Raw genomic sequence first — 16,099 nt, 5'->3', positions numbered from 1 at the left:
CTTAATATTCCCACATCTGTCAATTTTAGATGGGTATAGCAGAGTCACCTACATGTGACCCAGCTGGAAAGATGGCTCTATAGCCTGATCTGTTTCATTTCACTGCTCTCGACCCAATTCGTGTGTTGTGGTCACAAACAAAAACCTAAATTGAAGAAACTTTTTTTTTTACCATCTTCCTCATTATATCATTCCTGACATTGTCGGCTCTGATTTAAAGTAAACAGTTTCTTGACAAAGGACTTGAATGATATGGCAGATACTGCTCCTCATGTCCATTGCACTCACATAGTCCAAAGTTGCTGTGACTTCCTAGAATTCTCTCCTCTTACTGGCTCAGAGGTTGCACATTTTCACAGGAGCCTGGTCTCGAATTGGCTCGCATAAATCTACTAGATTATTGATTTAAGGGATTCTGACTGACCAGGTCAATGATACAAGAGCAAATCATTAACTGCTCTTCACTCCACTAGATAAAAGCTCAGAGCACTTGGGCTGACAATTGGATTACTTGTACAGCAGTTCTTTAAGGATAATATCAGTAGCCCGAAAGTGGAGTTAGGTTTTAGATAATTGAAGAAAACATCAAGGAAACAAATTTACTCTGGCAAAGGAAAAGCAACATTGGAAAAAAGGTTCCTTCCTGGCAGACTGAAGGCAGACACATTTTGAACAGAAGTATGATGACCCTAATTTGTGCACAGCTGGAGGACCATGGAGGTTCCAAGCATTTCCTGGCCATTTGTTGCCTGGTTCAGATGCTAAGTAAACTCTCTATGCTCTTACCGTCTACTTCAACCTCAGAAGCTAATCAGGCACGCACCAGGCCCCGTGATCCTATCACCCCCATCCTCGCCTGGCTCAACTGGCTCCCCATACCCTAGAGGATAGAGTTCAAGTCCTCATCCTCATTTTCAAAGCCTTCCATGGCATTGGTCCCCCTACCTCTGTGACCGGCTAACTCCATTTCAACCATGTCCCCTGCCCGGCCCAACCCACAATTGCCGGTTGGACCTGCAGTCTCTCTGCTCCCATTTTTTGGAACTCCATCCCACAGCCCTTTGCTTCCCTCCCTCACTTGCCTCCTTTAAGACCTTCCTCTTCAACTGTGCCTTCTAGCCCTACCCTCCTAGTCCTATACTCCCCACCCTCCACCCCTCCTGAATCCAAACCCCACCTCAGGTCCAAATCCCTGGCTGTCCAATACCTTGGGATGTCCTCCCAACGTGTGCTTTACAAATGTAATTTGTTATTTTTGTGGTTGTTGTAATCAATGACCAATCTACTTCTAACATTTCTAATGCCATCCTGGTCTCACCAAGTAATGTTCCTAAAACAACACAAAACAAAGGACATTTTTTTTTGCTGTAAAACCAGGAAATGATATTGTTGAAATCAATTTCACTTAAGTTCCTTAACAGTTATCAGAGAAGTGGAACTTTTTCCGCCTCATCGCTCTGAGCTGTTTCCTAAACCTAACATGAAAAGATTCTGTTCAGATCCATAGGGCATATAAAAGGCCAGGAAAAGGGTAGAAAGGTAGGCAGCAAAAGTTAGCCCCATGTCTGCTAAAGAAGCCAGATGGCACCATTGCCCAGGGCACAATTCCAAATGCAGAATTAACCTTCAAGACAAGGTATATCAATCTCACTCCACGTGCTTTTCAACAATCCTGGGGATCCTTCAGAGATCCATGGTGGAACATAACTCATTCACCTGTGGTGTTGAGCAGCTGTTGCTTCTCTAACAGCTGACACTGTCATTATATATTGAGAACTGTATTTTGCAACAACTTGCCGTTATATAGCGTTTTCATATTAAGGAATGCCTCGAAGTGCTAGGCAAAAACAGTGAAAGACACCAAAATAATAGATATGTTTTAGGAGGTATTTGAAGCAGAGAGACAGGTAGGCATTGTGGCTGAAAGGTCAGCCACTGTTTGTGAAGAGAATGGAGTGTGGAGTGATGAAGAAACCAAAGTTGGAAGAGTGGAGGAGGTGGTTAGAATGTAGGCCTGAAGAAGATTGAAAATGTAGGGTGAATTATACACTGCAGCCTTATGATTCAATCTTGAGGGATGCCCTGAGTTCAGTATGGAGTAAAAGGGTAAAGCTAGGTTTGTTTTTCCAACTCAGTTCATATTTTAAAGCATTTTTGTCCAGTAAGTTTGTTGTAATAACTAAACAGTAGTAATTTGTGCAATTTAAGCAGATAAGTGTGATTTCCAAAGTGCTGTTATTGTTTACAGATGGACCGAGACCAAATGTGCAGGTCTGGTTCAGGAATAATAACCACTTGGATAGGGTAACAAAAGGTGATTGGCACTTGTAGAACCATAGCCCAGTAGAAGAGAGAGAAAAAAAAGTGAGGCACCTTCAGCAAAGAAAGTAAGGGGATAAAATTGGAAGAGAAATATTGGTAATAAATACAATATATATTGTTTGACATGTGTAATGAGCGTATTTAGCACACATTAGACTCTAGATGAGTAAACTCTATGATTTTACATCTGTCAAGTTGAAATTAAGTAAAAATGCAAAGCTGCGATAGGCAATGGATCTTTTTCACAGCCAAATGAAAAAAGTGGGAAATTTTGAACTAGGGTGGGGGTAGATACACCTTTGAATTTGAGGATAATATTTTTCCTATTACAGAAGTGGGCAATCTTAACTTTCTATACGTTCAATGTATACTTCCCCTACCTACCTGCCCGTACCCTCCGTTCCTCTGGCTCCGGTCTGCTCCACGTCCCCCGCCCCAACCGCCCTACTATCGGTGGTCGGGCCTTCAGCCTCTCAGCCCCCAGGCTCTGGAACTCCATCCCCCAGTGCCTTCGCCTTGCTTCCTCCCTTTCCTCCTTCAAGGCCGGTCTCAAAACCTTTCTCTTTGACCGTGCCTTCAGCTCCCCTCTCGACTCTCTTCCTCCTCCTCGCTCCCTCCCTTCCCTCCCCTCACCCTGACCATTTCCCCCTCCTCTCTCCCTCCCTTCCCTCCCCTCACCCTGACCATTTCCCCCCTGCTCGGGTCATGACCCAACTGTGCAGCGCCTTGGGACGTCCTCCTGACGTGAAAGGCGCTCTATAAATGGAATCTTGTTGTTGTTGTTGTTGTTGTATTGGCTGATAATAAAAAGGGTAGTATGTTCAGTTCTCTCTCTTTTAAGAGGAATAAGCAGAGTGATCCCAGGTTAGAAATATATATTTCCTTCTTAAGGAACTCCAATAGAAATTGCAGCAATTTAGACACAATGGATTTTTTTTCATTTAAAGTTTTTCTTTTCAAAATCCAATGGAATAGTCAAATTGTAACACAAACCCAAATTATATATCAACCTTAATCTCAAGAGTGATAACATCAAAGTTTAACATTAAAAGGAATCAACTCCAAACAATACTAACATTGTCATGAGAGTATGCCTGAAACAAGCTAATTTGGTATCAGAAGTCTAATATGTCAATTGTATTTCAAGAATGCCCTAGTTATTGTGAATAAAATGGTTAAAACTTAAAGTATCTACAATGTTTTTTTAACCTGATAAACATAAGCAAATAATTTTGTATATTCTTACTACTGTCACTAGTTTAAAAAAGCAGTCTAGGTTTAGAGGAAAACAAACTAATTACTGGCCCAAATCTTGGTGCGCATGAACTTTTTGAGTACATTACCCCCTTTCAGATATTAACTATGTTTTTGATGTTAAAATATAGAATACAGGATGGGGAGAGCTGAATGTCATTTAACTACCATCACCTCCATTCACAGGTTTGGGATACTTGTGAAGATTGGACCCTTCCTGATTAAAAGGTCCTATTGAAACAATAAAAAGATTTATGATTCTGGTGGATGAACACTCCATCGAATCTTGGATCTAGATTTACTCTGATATTCTTAGCATTTCAGAGGGTGCAGAATTTGGCACATTGTTTAATTCAGTTTTAATTTTGAAGCTGGTTTCTGCTGGTTCTTAAAAGGAACTTATAGAAAACTCGCTTCAAAATTAAGGGTGTAGTTAAGAATTTGCCAAATTCGGAATGCTGAGAATTGCCACAGAAATAAAAATTGAGGGTAAATTGAGATCCAGGTAGAATTTCTTCCCCCTCTTCCTTAGCAATAAGCAGGTGGATTCAATTTGCCTCTTGAAATGTGAAAGGCATTAATGGGCTCACTGATTTATTATTGCGCTGCTTTGAATTAGACCTTACATTTTTATTGCTGATTGCTTTTAATGACTATCCCATGAAGGGCCATCCAGAATATTTTAGGCAACTGTATGAGAAATTTGAATCATTTAAGTTTATGATCATGCTTGTAAGGAATACCAACAAATTCTTCATTGCCATTTTGAATCTGACTTTCAGTATCATAGAGCAGAGGAAATGAGGCACAAACAGTAAAGCAGTGTCAGTGGAGCAGAGTATACAGGTTGGAGAAAATTAGACAAATAACAGAGCAAAGCCATGGCTTTTGAGAATGAGAATCTTGAAATCGATCCACTAAGTGATGGAGATCTAGTATAGCTTAGCAAAGACAAGGCTAATGGAAGTGCATGAGACTCCAATGTCAGAGATCTGGATGAGTTGACGTTTTTGAAGGGTAGAATTATGGAGGCCAGTTAGAGGAAATCATTTGAGGCAATTGAGGCATGAATAAAGATTTTTGCAGTGGTGGTCAAAAGATTCAAGGGTAAGTGAGCAATGTTTTGCAGTGGATCAAGGCATCCCAGTAATGCAGCAGATGTTCCAAATTTCAGGGCGTAGTGGCCGAAAGCACAGGCGCCAATGGTGACAAGCAGGAGGCCACAGCCAGCCAACCAAGGGTGTCGGGTGTTCGAATGGGGAGTAAGCAGTTAAGGAGGTGCCAGAGTGTGAAGAGATTTGTAGACTAGTATGAGGATCTTGAAGTCGATCTGTTCTGTGATAGGGAACCAGTGGAGCATGGCGAGGACTGGTGTGATAGTCGTACAGAGTTTAGAGAGGATGAGTATATGGGTGACTGAGTTCTGGATTAGTTGGATTTTGTGGATAGTGAAGCTGGGGATACCGTCAAGAAAGGAAATAGAATAATCGAGGCTGGAGGTGACGAAAGCATAGATGAGTGCCTTGGCTGCATTGGGTGTTAGGTATGGTCGGAGGTAGGTAATGTGATAGAGGTGGAGGAAAGTAGTCCTGGGATGGGATTTAAAGATCTCGCATAATCTAATAAAATGGAAGAACAGGCTACAATAGTTTTATATTCCTTGGTGATGGTACAGGCATGGAACCATAATACAACAGTATATGAAGCAGGTAAAGATAACCACAAGAACACTAAGATAGTAATAATCATTGGATTTGATTACAGATTAATTGTACATTGAAATGCTAATGTCTGAAATGCTGCACACTCTCCAGCGCCTTGGGACATCCCCCTGACGTGAAAGGCGCTATACACATCTAATCTTGTTGTTGCTGTTGTTCCTGACACCTGGCAATATGTTTTAAGAATTACCATCTGGTTGTACTGGAAGCAAATTGAATTTTGCTGTTTATTGTAAGCATATAGTGCAATCACTGTTGTGATTTAGTCTGACATATACAGTAGTTCAATTTTATGTGCATCTTGTATTTTCCTTTTGCTTCTTATCAAACACTGAAAATCAAATCATGAAAACAAGAGTTGACAAAACAAATTCATGGTTTTCAGATTAATTGTTGACACTCACCTCCAAGACGAGCAAAGTGTTTTTTGTCCCATATTATCTTTGCACAGCACAACCAAGCTTTAACACTTGCTTATTTATGTCTTATAAAACAAATATTCCTGAGCATTGCAATTGCACTTCTGGAAGGCAATTAAGTATTTTTTTAAAAAAAAGCTTGTTGGTGATATTGTTAGAAAATATCACAGAAGCAGAGGGTTGTCTTCCAGACTGAGTACACCAGATGTACACAGCCATCTGTCTCATAGAGGCATCCCCTGGGATTAACAGCAAGTGTCATTAACCCAATGACTAGAGCAAAGATGATATCCATTGGTAAAGATCGTAGCTATGACAACCCTCTTACATGATAGTGAATTCTGTCTCCACTATTTGTAAAATTATTTTGACAGATCAGTTTTCAAAAAGAGAAGAAAAACCTGAGATGATTAGAAACATTCTGGATGTGGGTCCTGAAAGTAATGGAGTTATAAATCTCTTTTTCAGGACGTCAAGTAAAAGCCAATCTGTCTAAATTTCAATCCAGTAGAATTCTTTGATTATCTTAAATAAACCTACCAAAATATGATAAATAAGAATGCTATTTTATAATAGAAAACTCACAGGTAAACATGGTTGCATGCTATCTTCACTTCCAGATTCTTCAAAAAGCAATGCTAAATATGATCTCAAATAAAACCTTGTTTTTTTTGTGTGATAAAAGGAAGTTCTCAGCCATTTTTTTTGATAATCAAGGCTATAATAATAATCCTTACATTGATTTTGCGTTCTTTCATGTCAAGAAGACACCCAAGTGCTTTACAAAATTTAGTGTAGTGAATATATTGTATAAGTACATGGCGTACTTCAATGTTCCACAAACATTGAATGTAGTGAATGTAGTGTTTGCGAGTGTTAATTGGAAGCTTATTCATGGCAGCAGGTGGTGAAGTGGGAGACAGAAGCTAAATGGATTATCCAATTTATGAAGAATAACAAAGGTAACCAAGGTCCACCTAGCTAGTTTAAATGCAACACCTTGTTTAGTTGCAACAGAATCTATCAAGACATTCCATATATAACTTCAATACACAAGAAATGCATTGTTTCAGTTACCAATATCATAATATTTCCAATTCCCATTGTGCTACCATTTAATACACAATACTTTACCAAAATAAACTTCACAGCAAATCTGAAGCAACCACTCTCAAGTTTGATTCCTCAGAACAGAATTTTTTTGTAAGGATCTCCTAAACCCACCAATTCAGTTCTGATGTAGGTCACACCCGAAAAATTGACTTCTCTCTTCCAGTTACTAAGGATTGGAGTATTTCCTAGTCACCATACTTTTTCTTTATAATCAGTACACAAGATTTTACACTCGTTTTTAAACTGTAGGCTATGTTGCTGTGATTGGTAACACGCTATTCCAATGCCAATTTATTTTATTCTTAGTTTTTGTAGGAACTAAGGTAAATTATTAAATAATGCACTTAGCTTCTAGGAACATCTTCTATTAGTTACATAACTGGTCCTAGAACCAGTCAGGATTTCACTGTTGTTTTTGCGTGCTAGTAATTAAAAAGCCTATATTTATAATCGCACAAAATTACCACTTCCAGTTGCATGGGTAGAACATGAACTGATTCAGTGAACAAAGTAATGTCAGACATTGATAAGACAAGTCTAACATTATTATTTAGGGCATAAGTACCATTAACTAAATTTACAAATGCTAGCGGAGATTTTGTTTGGCTGGCTTTTCCTTTCACATAATTTACAATTCTTGTGACAATCCCCAAACATTATTTGGCTTGAATCCAGCATGTAAATATTCTGATATCTGTACCTTGCCCTTTCAAGGCACTTGAAAGTATTGCAATACCCTTTGATTTTTTTTTACATTGAATTGGTTTGATTCCCAGGCAGGGCGAAACATTAGGCAAGTTTCCTTACTCCAAACGCCTGTTTAACTAGCAATAACTAGGAACACGGTTGTTAGTCGATTGGAGGATCGCTTTTCCAGGGGTAATTATCCCTTAAAAAAACAAGAAAAACAATAATTTTGTCACTCGATCCAAGACTGTTTGCAGGATACTGTTTGCAGGATGCCTTGGGACGTCCTCCCAATGTGAAAGGCACTATACAAATGTAATTTTGTTGTTGTTGCTGTGCACAATTGCCTTACGCATTTTGCCCACAAAATATACAAATCAATTTACTGCACAGTATATTCTATGAAGCGCTTTGAGGCATCTTGAAGATGTGATAAGGTGCTGTATCAAATGCAAGGATTATTATTATTGTTATTATTGAGACTCTACAGTCAAATTGCCCCAACAGTGAGTCTGCTCGCGTGAAAGTCACCAATGATATTCTATACAATTACAACCATTTCTCATTGTCCATCCTCATCCTACTCAACGTGTCTACTTCTTTCAACAATATTAACCACTTAATTTTTCACCTCCTTCTTTCCTTCATGGCCCGACTTCACAGGAACCATCCTATCATGATTACATTCCTATTTCTCCTAAGCCCATCACATTGCCAATGGCTTCTTGGCCCTTGTTTTTTAGAATTCTCTTCTAAAACCAGTTCACAATAACCGTCTTTAAGTCTCTTCTTATTTCCTTGCTTGGTGTGCACCAATACATTTGTGAAGCACTTTGAAATTTTTTTGCGTGAAAGGGTCATTGTATATAATAATAATCTTTCCATTTGATACAGCGCCTTTCACTTTGGGGGGATATCACAAAGCGTTTCACAGGATTTACTGTAAAGTAAACCACTGCAAACGTGGCAGCTAATTTGTGCATATTAATATCCCATAAACAGCCATGATATGATGTAAATGACTGATTTTATCTGGTGGGATTTTTGTCCAGGACTTTGGGACAGTGCTATAGGATGGTTAACCTCAAATAATTGTAAATACAATAATTGGTAGTTGTTGTGGATACATTGTTGATGTCCCATCTTAAAACCTGGTACACTGAAATACATTTACATGGAAAACAATTTTCTAATTACCAGCAGTCCACATCAGTGTTCTCATGCATTAGTAGTGTCACCGTTTCAGTTTTTTGCTTTGACAGATTTACTATGATTTCTGTATGTCAATTAGCAAATTTTGTAATCTAACATTGTAACTGATGAATTCTTATATGGTACCAGTTGTATCCTTACTTTGACAAAACAATCATGTCCACTTAAGGATTCGCAGCTTCTTTCCTGATATGAACTTTAAATGTTTTTTGGAGGGATTATTATTAGGCTCTGTGTGGAGTAAGGAAACTTGCCCAAGGTTTCGCCCTCTGCCTGGAATTGAACTCAGGTCTCTCGCTTGCAAAGCGAGTGCTCTAACCACTGAGCTAAAGGACTCCACAATTGGCACTGATTTCCTACATGCTGGTATTTTCCTGCACATTTAAGTTGATATTAACATCTTCATATATGTTTAAAAAAATTCTGATTTAAAAAAAATAAAATTCAAAATATATTTTTTTATAAAATATCCCTTTTAATATGTCCACTTTAATATGTATAGAGCCTTGGTCAGACCCCATATAGAGTACTGTGTTCAATTGTGGGCACCACGCCTCAGGAAATATATATTGGCTCTGGAGAGTGCAGTGTAGATTCACCAAAATTATACCAGAGCTTAAAGGGTTAAATTATGAGGACACAGCTGTATATACGGTCAATTCACTTTACAGTCTATTCTGTGAAACGCTTTGAGACATCGAGAAGACGTGAAAAGCGCTATATCAAATGCAAGGATTATTATTATTATTATTTCCTTGAGTTTAGAAGGTTGAGGGGTGATCTGATTGAGGTGTTTAAAATAATCAAGGGATTCGATAGGGTATCTACAGAGAAATTATTTTCTCTGATGGGGGATTCCAGAACAAGGGGGCATAATCTTAAAATTAGAGCTATGATATTTAAGAGTGAAATTAAGAATCATTTTTTCACGCAAAGTGTTGTGGAAATCTAGAACTCTCTTCCTTAAAAAGTGGATAGATTTTTGTTACGTAAACATATCAAGGGATATGGGGCAAAGATGGGTCTTTGGAGTTGAGGTACAGATCACCCATAATCTTTTAGAATGGGAACAAGCTCGAGGAGCTGAATGTAGGAACAAGTCTTAAAGAGTTACATTTCAAGATTATTCCCCCTTGTCCTGAATTCCGCCACCAGAGGAAATTGTTTATCTGTAGCTACCTATCAAATCCCTTGATTATTTTTAAGAGATCACCCCTCAAAACTCTATACTCAAGGGAATACAGATCTGTCCTCATAATTTAACCCTTTCATCCATGTTACTATGATACATAACATTATTGCCTGTATAAAATTAACTCACAGATCTGTGATTTTTCAAATACATTTTAAGGTACAGATTAGTAAAATGGTTGGGAGAGGAGTTAAATTGAAGCATTCTCAACAAATATTGCTTAAATTACAATAAAGGGAAATCTTGTAATTTCGCAGATGACATTAGACATCATTTTCTGGGTTTACAAAAATTGGTTCATTATTACACTGAATTTTCACCTAATAATGTGTAATCATATTTATAAAAGCAATAACCTCCCAGAGAAGCAGCACAAAGCAATATTAGGTAATGTCAAAGAACCAATTATTGGAGAATCTTAGATACTGAATTGAGTATTTGAGTTATGTTACATTTGTTTGCAATATCATTTGCTGTTTCTATTGCTGTGGAAACCAGTCAGTTTGTATTGTAGAGCAGTTTCTTCAGCAGCCAGATCCACTCTTGAACCACTGCTTGAAAAAGCTATTATCTGTCAATCTTCAAATTGCAGGAAAAGATCTGTGCAGACCAGCAACAACCATTTTCACAGGCCTGCATGGACTTCCAACTCCTCTCACCATCAGTGACCAAAAATGCGATAGCCTACACTTTCAGCAATGTGGTTTAAATTTATGTGGTTACCAGCACATGAGGGAATAGCTGTTTTTAGGTCACTGATAGATAAAAATGGGGGAGAGCTAGGGGAGAGCTGTGTGCCATGTGTCTGCCGAACAGGTTCTCACACCTTAACATTGCATGTTTACTGCCAAACATAGATTAATCATCTGTGGAAAATCAACAATATAAATGCACCAACAAATGATATACGAGAATATGTTTTCTGATATTGCGATTATGAATTCAGTATCAAACAAATGAAGAATAAGTGATTCCATTCATCATAGGTATGTTTAAAACCTACTGTACTGAAAGCTATGATCTGGGCCAAAAGAAAAATGTGGCCACACATTTTCCACGGAATCCACTCCAAATGCGCTCCAAATACTCCTCTGCTATAAGCCTGTACACACAGTGAGCTAGACCCCGGGCCTCTCGTGCTGTTTCCTCGCTGCTGCTATCGTGGGCGGAGCGGCTCCGGTCGCCCATGCACAGCGCGGGGAGTGTTGGGATCGCGGAAGAGGCATGAGCAGGAAATTGGCTTTGCCCGGTGCTGTGGAAATTGGCTTTGGTCCAGGCTATGCTTAATAACAAACTCAAAGGTTATCCTAAGAAATTATTATGTAACACTACCAATCACCTAGCTTATCATTTACAGTTTTGCTTGCTAACAGGCAGACTTCACAGAAGATATTACATGAGAAAGAATTTGAGATACAATTCCTGAACAACTTCACCCATTGTGAAGCTCTCAGTACTTCTTCCACTCTTCGATATATACAATATATATATATATACAATAAAATATATGAAACATACAGTCAATTCACTTCAGTGTATTCTGTGAAGCGTTTTGATATGTCTCGAAGACATGATAAGGCCCTATATCAAATACAAGGATTATTATTATTGTTATCTGGTTTTCCAAGAACAGATTCCTGACTAGCAGTCAAAAAAATAATCCTCAACTCTTTACATGAATTAGTACTCTATGAAGGATGTAACAGGGTCCACTTTGTCTGAGAAAAGGGAGCATTTTATAAAGTGATTATCTATCAAAAACATTTATTTATAGTTTTTACTTGTAGTAATTAGATTTATGTTCTGTCTGTAATGTGCTTTTTTGCTCCACAATTGACATGAAAAATAGAGAATATATCACGTTTTAAGCACAAGTGATTTGTGTTGAAGTTCTGCTGCTAGCAGATAGCACCTTCAGGAGACAATTTCATTAGTAAATGAATCTGAACCACTTCAGTACAAATGCAGGCATCATAAATCATACAGTCTCAACCAAGGCCTAATCTCTTAGACCGCCCAAGAACTTTTAAGGGACCATTTGTAACACTACAAATGAGCCAATCAGATGAATAGTTCCTTAATGGCATTAAAATAATAGTTAACTGTCATTCAGCACTAGTTAGTGTAGTTCTCCACATATATTTAATTGGTCACGAGCCGATCTTTCAGCCCTGGTGAATAAGATTTTGGAGTGAGATATCTAAATGCTATTTCCTATTCGCTTTATTGCTGGAAGCGATTGCAAATCGCTTTCAACAGCAGAAATGAGGCATTACTGTGTAAGGCAGAGGTTGCTTAATCTATAATAGATGCTAGTGTAGAAAGTGCACCAGTCTATTCTGATACGATCCGCCTGGAAACAGCAGGTTGCTGAGTGTGTGGGAGTTTGGTGGAGGTCACACAGCTGGGTTTGAATTATTGTTTTGAGAGTTATGGAAACTGAACTATTTCACAGCACCTCTCCTTGAAGCTTCACCAAAACATACAAATTTTGTGAACTTAATTTTCAAAAAACAATTGCTGAGTAATATTACACCAATATTTAATTCAATTCTCACAGTAAAAATACAGTACGAATGAGGCATTATGATAACAATGCATTGCAATACACATTTACAAAGATTCATATTGATAAAATGCTGGTTTCACCAGATCTCAATAGGTTTTAATTGTTCCAATTAAAGTTATCAGCATTTCATTATTCCATATCATAAGTAATATTTAGTTGTGGTTAGAGAAATCACTCCTATTGTAATTACTCCGATTGTACTCTTGAATACCATCTATCTTCAGTGCAGAGCTGCAGTCTGACATTTAAATTGGGCGACAACACTGGATGACCAAGTAGCAAAAGATCACTTTAAACAGCCAGTGAATCACGCTTCCCGTTTCTTATGTCACAAAAATCTCCCCTCATTTGCTCCTTCCCTTGTTTAAGGCACATCTTAAAATATACTTCCTTGACTGAGCTTTTGGTCATCTTTAACCCTTCCCACTCCACTCATCTCCCATTCCAGCTCAGGTTTCTATCCAGTTTTGTCAAGTGTTTTAAAAAGTCATCCTGACATGAAAGGTATTACATAAATGTGAATTGTATTGTGCTTATGGAAGAATTTCCAAACAATTTCAACATCAAAACTGCTGAAGAAGCACTTTAACTAATAATACATCAAATATGATATCTATGCAATTGTCTGGGAGAGCATTCATAAGGATTTTTTGATATCCTTTCTCAGGCAGATATGTTGTCCTGTGGAAGCCCCACCATGGTCAAATAACCTGCCAGCATTCAAGAACTTTTATAGCCCTTATGACTTTGAAAATCTGATAGTACTTAACACTAATCTGATAGTACTTAACATGTAGTGATTGTTTCTGAAGGTGGCATTCTTCATACAGATAAACCCCCAAAATTCATCAGGACTTCACTGGCCAGGTACCGGGAGAAACGTCCTTCTCTATTCAAATAGTGCCATAGATCTTTAATATCCATCTGAGTACAGGCAGATGGGACCTCAGTTTAAAGTCTCATCTAAAAGATGGAACCTTCAGAAATGCAGTGTGTTCCACCAGTAATGAACTGGACTAAGAGTCTGTAATTAATTATACTTAGAGTATATGCAAGTCACTACATAGGAATTGAACTCATAGTTTTCTAACTCAGAAATAAGATGGCTACCAATTGGACTAGACAGACACTTAAATTGGTTTACACATGAAAAAGTGTCACTTAGGCGAGGTACCCAATGCCTGATGGATAAGTCTATACCTTTAGAATAGTGGATAAAATTAAGAGGGAGGAAATGCAAACCACAAAACAGTGTATCAATAATAGATGTCTCAAAGTGCTTCACAGAATATATTGTAAAGTGAATTGACTATTTTTGTGGGCAAAACGCAGCAGCCAATTGCACATGACAGTGTCCCACAAACAGTCGTGGATTGAAGTGACCAATTTTAAAAACATTTTTAAGGAATTATTACCCCCGGAAAAGCAATCCCCCAATTGACTAACAACTGGGTTCCTATTTACTACTAGATAAACAGAGGCGTGTGAAGTAAGGAAACTTACCCAATGTTTTGCCCTGCTGGGGATCGAACTCAGGTCTCTTGCTTGCGAAGCGAGTGTTCTAATGTGCTTGATAGCACATTAAATTTATATATTACATATGTATATACTGTATTATATTTGCACTACACAAAAAAGCCCTGACCTGTGCTTGTGATTTATTACATAGGGAACTCCATACGATCATGCAAGTAGATTCCACATTGTAGGGAAGGAAGATCTGTTGCTCAGTTTCAATGGGCTGCTTTTAAATACTAGATTGCCAAGTTATGGCTGGACTAAAGAAAGCAAACAATTTATCAATAACCTAAGGAAGGGGAAAAAATAAGCATTTAATGTAGGGCATATGGAAAATTATGATAGTGTTCAACTTGTATTAAACACATGATGAATCAGCAATGAGTTTACCACTATGCAACCAAAATGTACAGTTTGTGGAGTCCTGTAGCTCAGGATTTAGAGCACTCGCCTCGGAAGTGAGAGACCTGGGTTCAATTCCCAGCAGGGCAAAACGTTAGGCAGGTTTCCTTACTCCACACGCCTGTTTACCTAGCAGTAAGTAGGAATCTAGTTGTTAGTCAATTGGCAGATCACTTTTCCGGGGATAATAATCACTCAAAAAAAACCTAATAAATCGGTCACTCAATCCACGATTATTTCTGAGACACTGCTGTGCACAATTGGCTGCCGTGTTTCGCTCACAAAATATACTGTCAATTAACTTTACTGTATAATCTGTGAAGGGCCTAAGACGTCTCGAAGACATTTTTTTTATCAAATGCAAGGATTATTATTTTCGTTTTTATTTCTCCATTGTTTAATTTAAACATTCACATTTTTAAGCAAACTGGATATTATCACCATCATTTTCTAAAGCACCTGAGACAATAAGGAGCATCAGAATATTGTAATAGCAAATAATAAGGTTCATTTATTCTCCCTTATAAAAAGTTCATTTTAGCATAAAAAAGATTTTTTTTACAATAATAGTCTACTTTCAGACCTAAGCAATATATTGTAAAGGTATTATTATTATTATTATAAGCAATGATTGTTATGGGAGGAAGTGAGGCTGAAACAACAATTCTTCATTGGTGCTGGTTGTAAATGTGACATGAACCTATAAGCTCCTAAGTACCAATAAGCCTCTATCGCTTAAAATGCTGGAGGAAATATGACCTGAATGTCCTCATGATGGACCCCACTTCTCTCTTTCAGAGGGATTGATATTGGAAAGGCTTCAAATAAATCAATGAACCAGAGACCTCAATTATTCCTGACTTGCAGCACTCAATGAATTCTACCCAAAGGCTACAAGATTTCAGAACTTATATAATTCCTTATTTCCTCAGTTTTTATTTCTTCATATTATCTTCAGACTAAGCTTGGTATAATCTAAGGATTTCCATTTGCCCTATCTTGTTTTCTTCGTTATTTTCTTTAACCTTTGTCATGTACAGAACTATTATTACATTTAATAAAACTGTTGAACCAGCTGCAGTTTCCAACATTTTCTAGTTTCCATCTTTTCCAGTTTAGAATAGTTATGAGTATCAATGCAAAGATTTTAATGAGGTTATGAGGTTCTTATATGGATTGCAAGGGTGGGGGGGGTTAATAATTGTATCGAGCAATGCTAACAGTCACCCATCTAAATTCAATGCAAGGTATTGTTAGATCGGGCAGGTCGATCAATACTATGATTTGATTTAACTGGAATGAGCAGTTTTTCTTCCCGTTTTTAAAAATTATTTTGTAAGTACTGACATGAACAAGTGAATTTGTTGTGGATCCAAATAAATCCTGAAAAAGGCCCATGTGGTCTATGCCACATCAGCCTTTATGGACTTCACCATCTATCAAATGCTGATAGAATTGTAACAACTACCCACTTATACAAGGTCCTGTGTGACTTTAAAGGGAAAGGGGGCTATTGCATTACCATCACAAGTGATATAAATCACCAAGATCTTGCAGCAATACGTACGCCTTCAGTTCTTCTCAACGTAAGTGCCCCAGTTCCCAATACACAAAAAAAATCATAGCTATTATTGTCAATATAAGTTACAAATATCTGGTGGATATTAGCTCCAGATTGTGTAAGCATTAC

At 37.9% G+C, this 16,099-nt stretch overlaps 1 protein-coding gene across 1 annotated transcript in view; it reads right to left on the bottom strand.

Annotated features, from left to right (window-relative positions):
- The window catches only part of nalcn (sodium leak channel, non-selective), a 211,259-nt gene that overhangs the window by 131,975 nt on the left and 63,185 nt on the right, over window positions 1-16,099 (bottom strand). The gene's annotated exons all lie outside the window — the stretch shown is intronic.

This window comes from Callorhinchus milii, unplaced genomic scaffold, assembly GCF_018977255.1.
Source record: "Callorhinchus milii isolate IMCB2004 unplaced genomic scaffold, IMCB_Cmil_1.0 Scaffold4, whole genome shotgun sequence".
Lineage (NCBI taxonomy): Eukaryota > Metazoa > Chordata > Chondrichthyes > Chimaeriformes > Callorhinchidae > Callorhinchus > Callorhinchus milii.
The sequence above is the reverse complement of the archived record's forward strand: the minus strand, read 5'-3'. Positions and strand labels throughout refer to the sequence as shown.